Source organism: Myotis brandtii, unplaced genomic scaffold (genome assembly GCF_000412655.1).
Source record: "Myotis brandtii unplaced genomic scaffold, ASM41265v1 scaffold232, whole genome shotgun sequence".
NCBI classification, from domain to species: Eukaryota; Metazoa; Chordata; class Mammalia; order Chiroptera; family Vespertilionidae; genus Myotis; species Myotis brandtii.
Genome location: NW_005358729.1, coordinates 571824 through 577823, shown reverse-complemented (window position 1 = coordinate 577823; position 6000 = coordinate 571824). Strand labels below are relative to the sequence as shown.

Here is a 6000-nt window from a genome sequence, read left to right as displayed (position 1 = left end):
CCCACCCCAGGCCTTCACCACCCTATTGTCTGTGCCCATGGGTTATGCATATATGCATACAAGTTCTTTGGTTGATCTCTTCCCAACCACCCAACCACCCCTGCCTTCCCTCTGAGATTCAACAGTCTGTTGTTGTTATTAAACATAAACATTCAATGAATTCATTGGGTATCAATGTAGTCAGAAAAAATCTGTAATACAATCATATGAGAAGACAGAAGAAAGGCATCACAGTGGAAAAGTAGAAGAGAATGAAAGACTATAGGTTTAAATGTAAAATAAGGATTGAAAGAAGCCAACAGAACGGAGCAAAAATAAAGCATAGCATTATTTGGTCAAGGTATTAGAAAAATACCTTGAAATATTTTTAAATTCTTTATTTGGATGCTTTCTACCTTAACATTTTTTCTCATCATGCTGACAGATATTTTTAAAAAGAGGTTAGGACAAGGAGAGTTGAGCTACCCCTGCAGTTTTTTTTCACACATTCAGTTTAGCACAGATTTGTTTTCATTTGCAAGACAGTGGCATCTTTTATTTAAGAGATTCACTTTGAGAGTGGAAAACATTACTGCTATCATTGATGCAAGACTAGCTCGAAGCAAGCTTTCTTGAAAAAGATGATCACATTGGGAACAATAAGAAAAAACAGAGATAAAAATTGGAGCTAAGCCAGGGTTATATGGCATTATAATATGCAAGGCAAAGTAAATTTAGGACCACTTAAATGCCACAGTTCACAATGTGCTGGCCCAGAAAGCAAACTGCATCGAGCACTGAAACATTCAGCTCCAGTCCAGATGTCCAATGTATGCTGGTGAATCAGCCGAGGGCAGAGCGCGGCCTGTGAACTAAAGAGTATGAAGCGTGTAACTGTTGGAGATCTAAAGACCCTGTCGAGTGGGGAGTGCTTTCTGGCCTAAGGCAGTGAACTCAGATGAAGACTGAGGAAAAAACAGAACAAAAGGTGTGACGAGTCTGAGTAAGTTGGACGTTCGTATGCAAGGAAAGAACTAGCTGACAGCTTCAGTTATGAAAGCAAAGGCAAAAGGATAAACCTAGGACATTCTGTAATTGGAAGGCAAAAATTATTACTTTGACCGACACTGCAGTGCATTGTGGTGATGAATCTGTGGATAATCAGCGATGAGGAGGTCAGGAGGCCACTTTTGAGGTCACAGAATACTAATATTGCTCTTAAAATATTGAGAGGCAAAGAAATCTCTAACTATGTACAGATTTGCAGATACAATAATAAGAAATAAAAATGTCAGACTGGAAAATGTTCTATTGTCACACCTGATGGTTTGAACTTGAATGATTAATCAAGGTTTAAAAAACATTGCCATATCTGTATAGAAGGGGGTCATTTTCCTTAGTACAATGTTAATTTATTTACTGAATTTGAAATCTGTGAAAACTAACAAAGCATTAAACTCAATGCTGATAAGAATGAATGATCTTTTTTATACTCACAGTAAAGCCATTTGGTAATTTACAGTGATTTAAATTATTCAAATAATCATAAGGAAATTTCTTTAAGAATTAAGTTATGATAGTTGAACATAGCATTGATTTGGTCAAGGTTTTCTAGGGTCTATATCATGGCAAACCTCATCAGGAATCTTGAAATGCAAATGGGGGTCCTGGATTAATTGTCTCTGGAATTATCCATCCTTAAACTTATTAGAATCTCTCTTTTAGTTCATCAAATGAAAACATGGAACTCTTTCTCTCTTGCGGTCTTAGGGTATTTCCTGAAGAGACGTGAAGATAAGGGTCCTGACCTTTGCTTTCTCCTCTAGCAGTCAATTATGCTCACTTGGAATGAAGAATTTTTTCTTTGTTTTTACTGGTAGTGTTCTGATTTGTGAGTTGGCACTCAGTAATGGATGTCTTAATCGTGTAGACCTGATTCACTGTCCAAAGTATTGTTTACTTCGTTACATATTTAATGGGGATTCCCACATTGTCCCCACTGTACATGCTCTTACACACCCTTTTACACACACACACACACACACACACACACACCTCTAATGAACACTACAGACACAAGAGTGTGAGAATTCTTCCAAACAAACTGAAAATGACCGGAAGCACAAGTTACATAGCAATCCAATGTTTCTTTAACTGCCATTCCAATAAAATTCAAAGCGCTTTTGAAAATAGTTCTTGGGTCCCCTAAAGGAGGCTTGCTCCCCACTAACCAGCATAGGATCCCCAGCTCCTGCAACATGGTAGGCACACAATACATATTTTAAAGAGATATCACATTACGCTAAGGTGGCTACAAAAGGCTTTTATGAATAAAATGGGGTTGGATTCTAAAAGACTAAGGAAGTACTAAAACACCATAAAAAGAGAAAACAAGAACAGCGTTTAATTACAAAACACTCAGTGTGGACACAATCAAATATCAGTCATCTGGGTTATTGAAAGGAAATGGTGATCATTGTAATCCAGCAATTATTTACAGTTGGCTTTGGAGTTCATCATCTCTATATTTTTTTCTTATTAACCCTATTTCATCATTTTTAAAAATGACAAGATAAAAATTTCTATATAGTCTTTAAAATCACATCACTCAGCAGTTATTAATGTACTGGAAATAATCATAGGTGACAAGAGAAAATCATTCTAGAAATACGGATAAGTATGAGTGTAGTGTCAGTACAATCAAGCAACGATGGCATTAGAATGTGTTTCAATATCAAGGCTGGTCAATTTCCTTTTAAGTCCAGGCTTATTGCACAGAGAATAATGTTGATATCGTATAAAATATATCCATCTCGGTAATAAAATAACAGTGATAATTCCCCAATGCCAGGAACATTTATATTGATTTTGCAATGTCATTTTGAACTTACTTTAGAACAGGAATGTGTCCGATGCTTTAAAAATTCATATTGCTTCAAAGTCACAATAAAGCATGTCTCAGAGACAATATGTACACTTAGTCTGCCATTGCGATTCAATTTAACTTAGCACTTATTGATTTACTTCTGCATGCCTGGATAGCAACCAATGCAGGAATGCAGAGAGGGAGAGGACTAAAGCCCTGCCCTCTGAGGGTTCTGGTGAAGGACGCCAGAGAGAAACACAACCGCCCAGCCTTGTGGGCTGTGATGGAACAGGGCCCTGAGCCCTGTTGCTGAGGGGAGGGAGAGACTCGCTAGTGGCAGAGTATGGTTGATAAGGGCAATGGGTACGAGGGAATCCTAAGGGAGAGTAGCTTCTCTGCAGACTAGGACAGGAAGGCTGCCTAGAGAGAGAGGGATGTGCATGTGCCAAGGCCCAGGGTGTGGGTCTTCGATGCAACACAAGCAGGAAGCTCATGCAGCAACGATTCACTCAGACTGGAAAATTCCACTGGATATAGAACTCTAGTTTGGTGTTTTCATTATTCTCAATAGTTAAGTATCGGGCATCCCAAAAATGTATACACACTTTGAATAATTATAAAGGCAATGCTTAAGAAAATACATTTCATTGTCAAAATTGAGCTGTCAGCTGTTAAAGTGTGTATATACATTTTTTTTTGGACACCCTGTATTACTCCACTGTCTTCTTGCTTACATATTTTCTGAAGAAAAGTCTGGTGTGATTCTTATTCTTGGTGTTTTTAGTTTTGTTTTTCCCTATGGTTTCTTTCAAACATTTTCTCTTCGTCTTTGGTTTTATACAATTTGCATGTGTTGGGTTTAGGGATAGATTTTTTTCTTAGTATTGATTCTGTTTGGTGTTCTCTGAACTTCCTGGATCTGTAGTTTCAGTCTGTCATTAATTTTGGAAAATACTCAGCCATTATTACTTCAATATTTCAGCTGTTCCTTCCTATGTTTTTTCTTCTTCTGGTATTTCTGTTATTTTTGTTGTATATCTTGAAATCGTCTCAGAGTTCTGGGATACGCTGTTCTATTTTTTTTAATTGATTTTTCAATTTGAGATTTTCTAATGACATATCGTCAAGATTATTGGTTTTTTCTTTAGCTCTTTTCAGTCTCTTATAAGCCCATCAAAGGCATTATTCAGGTCTGTCATAGTGTTCTGTTTTTTATCTCTAGCTTTTACTTTTGATTCTCTACTGTAATTTCCATATTTCTGACTATAGTACTCATCTGATATTGCATGATATCCACTCTTTTCCATTATATTCCTCAGCATATTATAGTAATTTTAAACTCACATTCTGATAATTCCAAAATCTCTGCATATCTGATTTGCATTATTTTGCTTTTTCTTTATTGTCAAACATTGTTTTGTTTTGTTTTTGTCTTTTAGTATGCCTTGTAAATATTTGTTCAAAGCTGGACATGATATATAGGTAAAAAGAAACTTTAGTGTGATTGTTTATGTTTATCTGATGTTTACTGTTTGGTGTAGCTATAGATGTCCAAGGTATCAATTTCCTCTACTTTCTTTATATTTATTTCTTATCAGTTTGGGGTTTTCCTACAGATTTTTTTCTTAAATACAGTCTGTTTCTGGACATTCTTTCAGCTTGAATCCACTGTTATTTAACCGGAGCCTTGTTGATATGGTGATAAATTCTGGAGGAGGTGGGAACATTCCATAATCCTCTGGTTTAAGTTGCAGTCATTTAGTGATCTTGTGCCACTGAGCTGTGACCTTCACACATCTCAGCGTTTCTTCTCTTCCTACACTTAGATGAGATAGGAAAGTGTGAGGGGTCTGGAGGTTGGTATCTTCCTTTTCCTATGTTTGTTAGTCTCTAAGTAGTTTTTCTTGAGGGAAGACTTTTGTTAATTAGAAAAAAAATGTTCTTGGTGTATTTCCAAATAGTTACTTTTCCCCTTGCGCTGCAGGAAGTAAATGAGCATTTTTCTCTGTTCATTACTCTGAGAAACTGGTGGGGCTCCTGGAGATAAAACTCATGATTGCTCAGTGGCCTTCTGAAGGTTGAACCCCTAGGGGTATTAAACTCTCAAGCTAGTCTACAATGAACTTCCAATAATTTGTCAATTACAATTTCAATTTTCCTACCATTTTCTGCTTCCGTTTAGGGGGATGGAAGTTTTCTCTGTGACTATAGTTTCCTAAGGGATAAGAAACATTGGCTTACAGTTTTCTCGGCTTTTTCCTTACTGTGAGAAAGGTTGTGGTGACCTCTAAACTCTACATATCAGAACAGAAACCAGAAGTATGAAATCTCACATTTCTGATCTGATGAAGTTGAAGAAAAAAAAAAAAGGCCTAGTAAAAAGAGTTAATGTTCCCAGAGCAACATTTATAATGCCTGGCACATACGAAATACAAGAAGTTAACACAGTTATTTCTTTAGTTATGTCGATATGGTAAGAGACACTCCATAGGGAAGAGTACAGACTCAGTCTCTGCTTGGGTTTCAAGTGCATTTCTGCCACTCCTCGGGCCATCACTATGCAGTTATTTAACTGTCCCAGGCCTTCATTTCCTATTGCAGGAAATGTGTGCCTGGCAAATGATAAGGTCAATATGAACACAAACTCTGATGATTAAAATACACGAATTTAATCAATGTCTCTGATATTTATTAGGACAATCATTTAGACATCATTCCTTTACTTCAACAAACAAACGTAATGTAGGTTTACCATGTGCATGGAACTCTGCCGAGGCTGGGGGTGCACAGACATCCTCTCATCCGTGCTGAGGAGGCAGACTATAACTCGGGTTCATGTGATAAGTGGTACATAACCAAATTACTGTACAAAGACAAGAAGAAAAATAACCAATTGGTTCAGATAATCAAGGAGAACCTCACAAAGCCTCCACCAACGGCACAAAATGAGTGGCACTGACAAGTGAGCGACATCTCTTCAAACGTACAAATGGAGATAGAACACGAATACACAGAACCACTGGGGACAGGACAGCAAGTTGAGAAGAAACCCCTGGATAAATCTCAAGAGTAGAGGGAAACGATGTGGTTCCCAATAGGAATGGTACATAGTAATGTGTGCTCATCCCACACAAAAACAGCAGAAACTGTCTTTA

At 37.3% G+C, this 6000-nt stretch overlaps 1 protein-coding gene across 4 annotated transcripts in view; it reads right to left on the bottom strand.

The window, feature by feature from the left end:
* The window catches only part of SNTG1 (syntrophin, gamma 1), a 119437-nt gene that overhangs the window by 71068 nt on the left and 42369 nt on the right, over positions 1-6000 (bottom strand). The window contains exon 4 of one of the 4 annotated variants that reach the window (XM_005866529.2): positions 5598-5708. The exons of the other annotated variants lie outside the window; for them this stretch is intronic. The gene's annotated coding sequence lies outside the window, so the exon portion shown is untranslated. The remainder of the gene's footprint in view (positions 1-5597; positions 5709-6000) is intronic. 4 annotated transcript variants of the gene reach the window in all.